This window comes from Stegostoma tigrinum, chromosome 2 (genome assembly GCF_030684315.1).
Source record: "Stegostoma tigrinum isolate sSteTig4 chromosome 2, sSteTig4.hap1, whole genome shotgun sequence".
NCBI lineage: Eukaryota > Metazoa > Chordata > Chondrichthyes > Orectolobiformes > Stegostomatidae > Stegostoma > Stegostoma tigrinum.
Window position 1 is genome coordinate 137694702 of NC_081355.1, and position 12300 is coordinate 137707001.

General features: G+C 44.0%; 1 protein-coding gene across 2 annotated transcripts in view; it reads right to left on the reverse strand.

Annotated features, from left to right (window-relative positions):
- zmynd11 (zinc finger, MYND-type containing 11) overlaps positions 1-10282 on the reverse strand; it is a 159973-nt gene extending 149691 nt beyond the window's left edge. The window contains exon 1 of one of the 2 annotated variants that reach the window (XM_048558875.2): positions 10167-10282. The gene's annotated coding sequence lies outside the window, so the exon portion shown is untranslated. The remainder of the gene's footprint in view (positions 1-10166) is intronic. The other variant, XM_048558895.2, reaches the window with a different exon arrangement.
- Between the last annotated feature and the right edge of the window lie 2018 nt (positions 10283-12300).

Sequence of the window (12300 nt, forward strand, 5' to 3'; positions counted from 1 at the left end):
CCTACAGAATTTCTCACCTGCTGTTGTAGCAGTATTTTCTCAATCATAATGTCTTCAAAAATAATCCTTCAATCCAAGTGGACTCACTTTTGCCATACACTAACGCCTAAGTGCCTCTTTTAGAGGTATGTTGCAATATTGTACTGAAAACAGATGTTTGGCTGACTGGTCCCACAATTCCCCAGGCTGTTCAGATTGTCTTGGGAGCTCAGTAGCTTCTTTCGAGTCCTCTGTGACTATAATCAATATGCAATTAATTTCCTAAAGACAGCGGCTACAATCAGACTGATATTTTTGCACCTCTAAGTACTTTTGTATGAAGGTTGCTCATGCAATGATGACAATCCTTGTTAGTATTTCTTTCAAATGCAGAAATCTCAAGTCTTTGTGGAGATAATATTGAATGGAAGCACAGAAAAAAAACACTGAGCACAGTTTTCACATCCTTTGGTCAGGGTGTGAGGACAATGTATAAATAGTTCTTCAATTCAACACAACTATCCTCAAAAGATTCTAAATGGTTTCCTTCTTTCAGAGAAAACACTAAAAACAAAAAAAGAATTTTTCAAACGCTTTTTATTTTGCCAGGTCAATGAAGAATGTAAATGTTAGAGTTTGCTTGAATTATTTCTAGTCAAACTTCATTAAGTCAGCCTTGTCCTGTCATACAATTTCACTGCACTTTGTTTTAAATGAACTTTCTCAGTTTTTCTTCACACTTTGGCAGCCTTATTTACAGTGGAAACTTTATCTCAGGGCGAACATAGACTGGATAATAAACCTCCAGTGTAAACCACTGTTGTCCTCAGAAGCTGGGAGCCAGAGATTTTCCAATCTGTACTGCATTGTAAATCAGTACCTATTTAAGGGCCTCCTCTTAATTATGTGCATGCAATCCAACTTTAGCAATGATGGCAGTGAATCTCAGCTGTCCACATCACAACCACCATAACTCTTAACACATCACACGAAACCCCAACTTTCACCAACTGTTTTTTTGAATAAACAGGCTGCTTTTGTTTCTTCAAGTTGACATTAAATACTCCACGAGTGAAAAAAAATCTCCAAACCACTGTAGCAGAAGAACAAGTGGGGTGGGGGCGGGGGCGGGGGGAACGGTGGGAGGGACAAGGAAGGGAGGGGGTTTGGGAAGCCTGAATACAAATCTGGTTGCTAACTGTGGATCATATACGTTGGCCTAAAAGGTTGAAGGACTGTGCTCTGGTACAGTGAAACTGCCCATAACCTAAGCAGGGGCTAAACAGTGATCCACACTCATTGTCAGGCAGCCACCAGATGAGGTGAATACGATGACCCGATGGTCCAAAAACTGGGAATCACCGCACCCACATGAACAAGCGAATTAACACTGCATTAAAAATGTGGAGATTAAACAAAATGAGCAATTTATGCAGTAGGGAGTTGCAATTAAAAGCTGACAGAAAAGAACCAAGACCAAATTTGAAATTAAAACTTGCCTCAAAAATCATGCAGCAGAATGCAAGGTTAATATGGTTAGGCTCTGAATATTACACACAAGTAAACTGTCAACGACAAGGTCCATAGTTCTGAAATCAACGTACACAGAATGGAGGTTGTTTTATTAGACAGGCTCACTCCAAGAAAGTAGACTACATGTGGCAGTTGTCAAAAGTAAATTTCTCAGATCCACATGGTCTCTAGACTGTCCTGCAATGGGGTAGAAAGCAATTGGGACAACCAAGAAATATATAGGATGGAGAACTGAACAACTGGGCAGACCAGCTATCATTAGGATAGGCAGGCAAAGAGCCATAGGTGCATAAAACACTTAGTGAATGAGACACGGGTCTCAAAAAAAGCTGACAAATCACATGGGCTAGGGAAACAAAATCATTATTTCAACCCATTCCCAAAGCAACTTCAAAAGGAACAAAAGGTAGGGGGGCAAATATTCAATTGCTCAGCACGGTCCTACCACCCACCTCGGTAGGATGGTATCCAACAATGAAAATTCAAAATACAGAAAGGAAATAGAAGGCTTGGTAACCTGGTACAAATCAGAACAACCTGTCTCTCAACATTGGCAAAATTAAAGAATTGATCATTGACTTCAGAAGGAAAGGAGGGGAACATGCCCCCAATCTAATGTTGTCCCCTTGTTTAAAAAGGGAAACAAGGATAATCCAGGTAATTATCGACTGGTGAGCCTGACGTCAGTGGTAGGGAAGCTACTGGAGAAGATACTGAGGGATAGGTTCTATTCCCATTTGGAAGAAAATGAGCTTATCACTGATAGGCAACATGGTTTTGTACAGGGAAGGTCATGTCTTACCAACTTAATAGAATTCTTTGAGGATGTGACAAAGTTGATTGATGAGGGAAAGGCTGTAGACGTCATATACATGGACTTCAGTAAGGCGTTTGATAAGGTTCTCCATGGCAGGCTGATGGAGAAAGTGAAGTCACATGGGGTCCAGGGTGTGCTAGCTAGATGGATAAAAAACTGGCTGGCCAACAGGAGACAGAGGGTAGTAGTAGAAGGGAGTTTCTCAAATTGGAGACCTGTGACCAGTGGTGTTCCACAGGGATCTGTGCTGGGACCACTGTTGTTTGTGATATATGTAAATGAGCTGGAGGAAGGTGTAGGTGGTCTGATCAGCAAGTTTGCTGGTGACACTAAGATTGGTGGAGTAGCTGATAGTGAAGGGGACTGTCAGAAATTACAGCAGAATATAGATAGACTGGAGAGTTGGGCAGATAAATGGCAGATGAAGTTCAATCTGGGCAAATGCGAGGTGATGCATTTTGGAAGATCAAATTCAAGGGCGAACTATACAGTAAATGGAAAACTCCTAGGAAAATTGATGAACAGAGAGATCTGGGTGTTCAGGTCCATTGTTCCTTGAAGGTTTCAACGCAGGTCAATAGGGTGGTCAAGAAGGCATATGGCATGCTTTCTTTCATTGGGCGGGGTATTGAGTATAAGAGTTGGCAGGTCATGTTGCAGATGTATAGGACTTTGGTTCGGCCACATTTAGAGTACTGTGTGCAGTTCTGGTCGCCACATTACCAAAAGGATGTGGATGCTTTGGAGAGGGTGCAGAGGAGGTTCACCAGGATGTTGCCTGGTATGGAGGGTGCTAGCTATGAAGAGAGGTTGAGTAGATTAGGATTATTTTCATCAGAAAGACGGAGATTGAGGGGGAACCTGATTGAGGTCTACAAAATCATGAGGGGTATAGATAGGATGGATAGCAAAAAGCTTTTTCCCCAGAGTGGGGGACTCAATTACTAAGGATCATGAGTTCAAAGTGAGAGGAGGAAAGTTTAAGGGAGATATGTGTGGAAAGTTCTTTACACAGAGGATGGTGGGTGCCTGGAATGCGTTGCCAGCGGACGTGGTAGACGCAGACACATTAGTGTCTTTTAAGATATATTTGGACAGGTACATGGATGGGCAGGGAGCAAATGGACACAGACCGTTAGAAAATAGATGACAGGTTAGACAGAGGATCTTGATCGGCGCAGGCTTGGAGGGCCGAAGGGCCTGTCCCTGTGCTGTAGGTTTCTTTGTTTTATCTACATCAATGATGCTAAGGTTGAGAGGGTGGAGAGCGTCAAGTTCCCAGCCGTGACGACAACTGACAACCTGTCCTGGACCTCCCACATCAATGCAATGGTCAAGAAGGCACAACAACGCCTCTTCTTCCTTAGGTGGCTCAGGAAATTGGGCATGCTAATAAGGTCCCTCACCAAATTCTACAGATGCACCATTGAAAGCATACTGTTTAGGTGCATAATGACCTGATATGGCAACTGCTCTGCTGAGGACCTTAAAAAACTACAGAAGGTTGTGTGCACAGCCCAGGCCATCACAAAAGCCAAACTTCCATCTATGGATTCCGCTTAAACAGCTCATTGCCGCGCAAGGCTGCCAGCATCAAAGGCCCATGGCATCTGGGCAATGCTCTCCCAAAACCTTTTTCATCATGCAGAAGTTATAGAAGCTTGAACACACACACCAGCAGGTTCAAGAACAGCTTCTTCCCTGTCATTATTAGGCAGATGAATGGACTCTCTAATTTCGAATAAGCTGATCTTGCTGATATTAATCTTGGTTAGCACACACACTGTGCGGTGTAACTCCGTGTAGTTTTTAATTCACCCAATAATTTGTATATCCTTGCTTACTTTGATCTGCCTGCACTGCTCATAAACCAAGATTTTATCTGTACTAAGGCTCATATGGCAATAAAATCACATTATTTGCAGACAACATTTATTTCGTGTCTTTCAAGTCATAAAATGTGCTGAGGTATTCCCAGGAGGGGGTGGCACGATAGCTCAGTGGTTAGCACTGCTGCCTCACAGTGCCAGGGACCCAGGTTCAATTCCATCCTTGGGCAACTGTCTGCAATGAGTCTGCACATTCTCCCCACGTCTGCATGGGTTTCCTCCGGGTACTCCGGTTTCCTCCCACAGTCCAAAAATGTGCAGGGTAGGTGGGCTGGCAATGCTAAATTGCCCATTGTGCCCAGGGATGTTTAGATTAGGTGGGTTAGACATGGGAAATACAGGGGTAGGGGATTGGGTCTGGGTGGGATGCTCTTCCGAGGGACAGTGTGAGTTTGTTGGACCGAATGACCTGTTTCCATACTGCAGGGATTCCATGATCTAAGTGCATCAAACAAAACTCAATACCAAGCCAAGATAGGTCAATACCATGCTCAATACCAAGCCATATATGATGAGGGCAGATGACCAAAAGCCTGGCCAGAAAAGTGGATATGAAGATTTTTAAAGGAAGGAAAGAGGGAGGGAGGTGAAAAGGTTGAGGAAAGGAATTTGACAAAGCAATGAAAGAACCAATGCACTGTCTAGTACCTCAACTGAACCTGCCTCCACTACATTTCCAGGCAGTGCATTCTGGACTCTTAACTACTTACTGTATGAAAAACACTTTTCTCACCTCATTTTTTCTTTTTGCAAAATACTTCAAAACTGCCTTCTGGTTCTCAATCCTTGTGCAAACAGAAGTAGGTTCTCCCAATTTACGCAGTCCAGGGCCCTAAAAATGTATCAAATCTCCCCTCAGCCTTCTCCTCTCCAAGGAAAACATTCCCAATATTTCTAATATTTGAGGTTCCAGCAATGAGCAACCTTTTTTGTAAACCATTTCTATACTTTCTCCAATGTATTCACATCCGTCCTAAAGTGTGATTCCCACAACTGTACATAATACCCCAGATGAGATCTAACCAGTATTTTTGCAAGTGCAGTATAACCTCTTTATTCTCATTATCTGTGTAGCTACTAATAAAGCATACAATACCATATGCTTTAAAAAACAGCTTCCCCTACCTTCTCTGACTTAGGATGAGACCCCTATTTGGCCCTTCAAGGCATCTCCGTAGAAGTATTACATTGATTGAATGCAGACCACTGTTAACTTTCATGGAAACTATTAGAGATTTATTTTCCAGGGAGAAAGATTAATTATGCAAAGATTGAGATCTTACACATCATATTTTAACAGAACTTAAAAGGCAACATGACCCAGTACATTTTGCACAGAAATCTGATCTGCACTGCCACACTCCTTATCCAATGCAGCTTCTACCTACGATGCTGCTACTCACTGTTCTTTTACTTCTCAACAAATAATATTTAAAGAAAAATCACCTGGCCAGTTATCTCAGTGCTGTTTGGTGGACCCGACTGTACACAATTCGATTGCTGCATTTTCTGAAACCATAGGTTGCCGTTGTCCTATCCGACTGCTCATCTGATAGCAAGTTTCAGCTTAGTCTATGACTTCAAAATTAGCCAACACTGACAAACTTTAATGTATTCTGCTCATGAACCATTCATATGCTTCTATCAGATATTCATATTCTTGTTTCTCCCTCACTACAATGCCAGTTTCCTCGCCATCTTCCAGTTTTATCTCTCTCTCACACACACACACACACACACACACACACACACACAATGAATTATTTGTCTCCATGGTTTTATCCAAACATTTGGGAATGTTTTCTACTATGTCCAATAGCATGACATTCTTTAAAGTTCTAGTGCCTACCTTTTCATTTATGTGGAAGTTCTTTGATGAAATGTACATTACTGATTAAAATCTACCACTTCTAGTCTAATCATCATGCAATCCTATGAAAAGAAATTCATTAATTCAGTTTGTGAAAATGAATGAATTTTAGAGCAGCATTTTAGACTTCTGTATAGTAAAATATACATGGTCAGCCACCTCCCTGCCTGCCATTCAGCTGAAGGATAGACACACACATAAATACCTCTGGTGAAGGGTCTAGGCCCGAAACGTCAGCTTTTGTGCCCTGAGATGCTGCTTGGCCTGCTGTGTTCATCCAGCTCCACACTTTGTTATCTTGGATTCTACAGCATCTGCAGTTCCCATTATCACTAACACATTGCGCATCTCATAAAACAGTAGTGACAATCTCAATTCACTTCACAAGCTGTTCATCTTACTGTAAGCCATCATGCAAAACTAATGTAAAGAATTATTCCAAAATATGCTTCTTGGAATAAAACATTCTAAACATAATCCAAATAAAAGTTATTTCAGAATGTGGACAAATGTATTATCCCAAGTACATGTCCTTGCTGACTGAACACTACTTTCAACATCACTTTGGCTGGACCCAAAACATCCAAACAGTTAGGTGGTGTCCAGTATATCGCTAAATCAATGCCATTAGTCACCAAGAATCTAGCTTGGCAATATTTTCCAGAACGACCAATAATATAGCATACTCTGAGTTAAGGCTGCAAGTCTTTTAAAAGAGAATCATAAACTCAAAAGACACCTACATATACAATCCGGAGTAGATGACATAAAACTAATATCACTGGCATCACCTCCCCTGATATTTTTGAATTTTAATAGATTCAGATTATCTCAAAAACTCAGATCAAATTTCAGACTATTTTCTGACCTCATTGCATTTAGTTTCAGAAGTTTTCCCTGTAAAGTTAAATAAGGATTGCCTCTCTAAAAGAAAAACCTATAACAGTGTATGGTCAAAATTATAGATCTATCTTTTTTGGATTTCGAGTCAAAATACCCAAGAACTATCTGATTCACAATAAGACATGGTATTTGGTAACTGTAACATACTCGAGAGGAAGACTCTTGAGACACAGGGGTAGTGCCGTTACCACTATACCAGAAGACCCAGGGTCAACTCCCATCTGCTTTAGGAGTGTTTAATAACATCCCTGAACACGTTGAATGCAAAATGTCTACCATGCCTGAGAGGAATAGGTTATGATTTCTTAATGCTCTCCAGCACTGGGGTTTTCCTTGTTGGGGCCAGTCAAAGACTACTTGAAAGGAAGACTGATTACTCTGCGGTCAGTCAGTAATTGTTCTATCCTGCAAATAGGAAGATGACAGTAACTGAACTAGATAAGACTTGATCTTTACCCATCCTGCAATTCCTAAGCACGTAAAATAGATGGCTAAAATAAGGAATTATCTTCTGAATTTTTAAAATATGTGCACTTATCAATATTGATGGCAAAGTCAAGGAAGCAAACTCAATCATAACTAGAAATGGAGAAATCTATACTGTAAGACTATGATTCTGAACGCGGTTACGAAGTGTTGAATTCAGGTGAACATACATTCAATGCAAGATGATGGATTTGTGGCACCACCTGTTTTACGCTCTATGCTCTCAGCAGGGTCACCTCTCATGAAAGGCTTATCTATGTGCATTTGCATGGATGAATCTGCTCAATTCTCTCACAAGAATGGCTGACAACAATACTTCATGTGAGATGGGTAAAGCAGGGGCACTTGGTATGCAGCTCTTGCTTGCATATAAAATAACTTGGTGTCAATACAATGCCACTACTTGAGACAGATGGAGATTACACTATTAATTTCAATATGAATGGATTATACTTTACTCAAGTCAGGCAATGGGCGAGTGCAAAACTCATCCATAATAACAACTTCTTTTGTTTAACTAACACCCTTAACACAGGAAAACAACCCAAGTGCTTCACAGGAGTGCAGTCAGACAAAAATTGACACCACGCCAAAGGAGGTGATAACAGGTCAGGTGACTAAACTTAAAAAACACAGGAAGCAGCCCTCTCGCACCACAGCAGTAGTGCCCCTACCCCTGAAGCAAGAAACCTGGGTTCAAGTCTAAACTGCTCCAGAGGTGTGTAACAACAGCAGCAGGTTGATTAGAAAGATAGGTTAAAGGGAACCTTGATGAAAGAAGGGTGGTTTGGGGAAGAACTTTCAGAGCTGAAGACCAAGCCGTTAAGCCACACTAGCAGTGGGATATGTATCAGAATCCTGAACTGGAGGAATCCGAGCTTCTGAAGGATTGCAATCAAGTCGGGGTGGTTTTACTTCCCGAAGGGATTTCACAAGAGAATGAGAATTTTAAAATTGAGGAGTTACTGAACTAGGAGCTAATATAGGTCAACAAACAGAGAACTTACTTGATTAAATGGAACGTATTGCAGGCTAGAATATAGAGTGTGAGAGCTTAATCTTTTAGAAAACAAAAGAGGGTAGGCTAAGCCAAGAACAGAAGGTAACTAAAGCACAGGCAAGGGTAACAACAGCCGTGGCAGGATCAGAAAGAGAATGGGGCAGTTTTGGATCGACATGACATGGAGTTACAAATTCAACTTTGATTCAAATCAGATGGTCGCCGAGGTTCTATATTTCGGCCCGAGAAAACACCCAGGGAAGAGGAGGAAATCAGTGACAAGGAAAGAGTTTGTAGTTGGATAAAAACTGGTATTGATCATTTTAAGGTTAGGTTAGAAAAACGTGCAACTCAGCCCAGACTTAAAATATTTTCAAGGGATGTAAGCATCATTGGCAAGACCACTACATGCTGCTCATCTCCAGACTAACAGTCTGCCAGTACTAGAAATGGGGGAGTCATGGGAGAAAGGGGTGGGTGCTGCCTACGTACATTTGAAACCTGATAGACGATGCTGCAAAGCAGCACCATGCAGATGAGAAACAGGAGGGGGTAAAGATAGATAAAAGAATTATGGGACAACCAACTGCTATATACAAGTATGATTTAAAAGCCAATGCAAGTCAGGATCAGATACCAGCAACAAGTAAAACAGTAGCTTAGACTTCCAAACTACAGGCAAGATACATTCCTTTTAATTTATGAGGCCATAATGCACAGCAGAAACCAAAGGCTATATTTTAATTCTGGAATACTATGCACGCTTGACAGACTATTTAATACCACTGCATGTGTCACACATGTAAAGCATTACAGATTTTCAAACACATATGTACGTATCAACTGCCTGCTGTAAAATTCCCAGTCGTTTACAAAACCTAAAGTGTACTTGCCTTTATCAAAAGTGCAACGTCGGCCATTGATTTTTCTCAAAAAAAAGAAACAAGACCACAGAGAAAATGACTGACCCCCTGGCTTTCACAATTGCCACCCCAGTCATTCCAAGTCATTAGGAAAAACTGAAGTGAGAAAAGGTGTTACAAGTTAACAGTCAATTTGAAATACAACGTTTGCCACACAGACTGTGCAAATGAATACAGACACCAGGGCTAAACTGTTGATTTAAAGGTGGGCCAGCTCTACGAAACTATGATGGTTAACGTTCAAGGAGCAACCATCCATCAGAGCCCAGAGAGAGTGTTCGTAAACCCTATTAATGGTCATAGTTCCCTGGGGTCTGGTTTTCTTCTGACTTTTCCCACCCATCGCCACCTTTAAAAAGGTGAAGGAGGGGGTGGGGGGGGATGTGGAGAGACAATCTTCCCTAACAATAAAAAAAACACTGGTCTCCCGACAAGTCGGGCTTCGAACAGAAAAGTGTGTCCGGCAGCGGCAAGAGGAGGAGAACATTAAACCCCGGCCACAGGGTCTGAAGTGAAATAAATAAAACAAAGACAGAGACACACTGGGGAAGGCCGGCTCGGCCTAGCTACCGCCTGCAGCCTCTCCCCGGCTTTGGGAGTAAACCCACCCCCCGCCAAACTCCTCACTCCTCGAAAGGCGAGGCCACCCTCCCCTACAGCCGGGCGCAGACGGGCCGCCATGTTCCCGGTTTCCCACCCGCCAACACATACAGCGAGCTCCCCGGCTCCGAGTCCCCCCTCCATCCTGGACCCCGGTTCTGCTCACCTCTGCCACTTCCCGGTCGGTTATCTCCGGACGATCCGCCCGGCAGCTGAGCCGCTGTGGAGTTCCTTTCCTCCCGCGGCCCCTGTGCCCGGTGCTGGCGGGGCCTGTCAGTATCGGGCTCCGCTCGCTTCCCCCTCGGACTCGGCTCCACATCAACAACAGGGGCCCCTCCGTCCGCGCACGCCCCTCAGCGGCAGAGCTCGGAATAGCAGCAGGCAAACCTCCGCCCAACACCCTCATCCCTCACTGTGCTTCTCCTGTCCATGTCTAACCTCACTCTCCTCCTCCACTTCCAGCACCAACCCCTCACTCTCCTCCTCTACTGTCAACACTCATCCCTCACTCTCCTCCTCCAGCACCTGCCACTCACTCCTCCTCCACTTTCACCATTATCCCTCACTCTCCTCCTCCACTTTAACCCTCATCCCTCACTCTCCTCCTCCATTGTCACCCCTCATCCTTCACTCTCCTCATCCAGCACCTGCCATTCACTCACCTCCTCCACTTTCACCCTCATCCCTCACTCTCCTCCTCCACCTCTAGCACCAACCCCACACTCTTCTTCTCCACTGTCACCCTCACTCTCCTCCTCCACCTCCAGCACCATCCCCTCACTCTCCTCCTTCACTGCCGCCCTCATCCCTCACTCTCCTCCTTCACTGCCACCCTCATCCTTCACTCTCCTCCTCCACTGTCATGCTCATCCCTCACTCTCATCCTCCACCATGACCAGAAGCAGCCCCTGACTCTCTTCCTCCACACCACTCTCTCCTCCTCCATTACCACCCTCATCTCACACTCTCCTCTCCCTCTACAACACACACTCTCATCCTCCTCCTCTCCACATTACCCTCTCCCCTCACCCTCCACCATCACCCTTTCCTCCTCAAACCCCTCTACATCACCCTCTCTCCTCCACCACCACCACTACAATCTTCCCCTGCTCATCCCCCTCCTCAACCAATGTGCCCAGATCAAGGACAGATGTTTGACTGGGGAACCAGCGTGGGTGATCGCCGGCTTGTGAGACCAGTCAGGTCACAGGTGGAAGTTCCCTGCATTGATCTACTGCAGGCCTTTTATAGAAAAACTTCAGCTTATCTTTTTAGTGTTGGTCCTTATTTTTCTAACTTATACTATGATTTAATGTATGGTAATGTAACCTTCTTATGTCTCTCTCTATTTTGTACCTAAGATTTGCACCCAGATACTTAGTACCTAAGATGGCACCATGTGGGGCAACACTGTAAACATTTCACTGTGCTCCTGTACTTGATCACACTTGACAATGAACCTATTATAATTCTAATTCCCCCAACCACATCACCCTCTCTCCTCCTCCTCCACTACCATCTCCCTCTCTCCTCCCTCCACAATCACCCTCTCCACTCGTTGACCTCTTCCACCATCACTCTGTCTCTCCTTCTCCCCCTCTAGCATCACCACTCTCCATTCAACCTCCTCCACCATCACCCTGTCACTTCCTTGACCCCTCTACCATCAGGTTGTTTCCTCTTCACCAGCACCCTCTCTCTTCTTCCTCCGTCACCATCGCCCTCCCACTTCCTCTTCCTCCACCATCTCTGCTCCTACTATATGCTTTATTCTTTTTCTTACAACACTACCCTCTCTCCTCCTCCTCCACTGGCACAAGGACCCTCTCTCCTCCCTCACCATCATCACTGTCTCCACCATCATCACCCTCTCTGCTCCTCAACCTCCTCTACCACCGCTCACCTCCTCAAATATCTCCATCAATACCCTCTCTCTTTCTTCTTCATCTCCACCATCAACCACCCTTCACCCTCTCTAGTCTTCATCCTCCAGCATCACCTTCACGTCTCCTCCCTCATTCTCCACTACCCTGTACCCTTTTGATCCCTCTGCATTACTAAACATAATGATCCATCTCCATCACCAAATGCACTGATGCCTCTCCACCACCACACACATTGATCACGCTCGATTTCGAAATGTACTGATCACTGTCCACCACCAAATGCACTGATACCTCTCCAGCACCAGAAACAGTGATCCCGGTCCATCTTGATGACACTGAACATTCTCCATCAGTAAACATATTGTTCCCTCTCTATCACTGAACAGACTGATCCCTCTTTTTGCTCATTACACC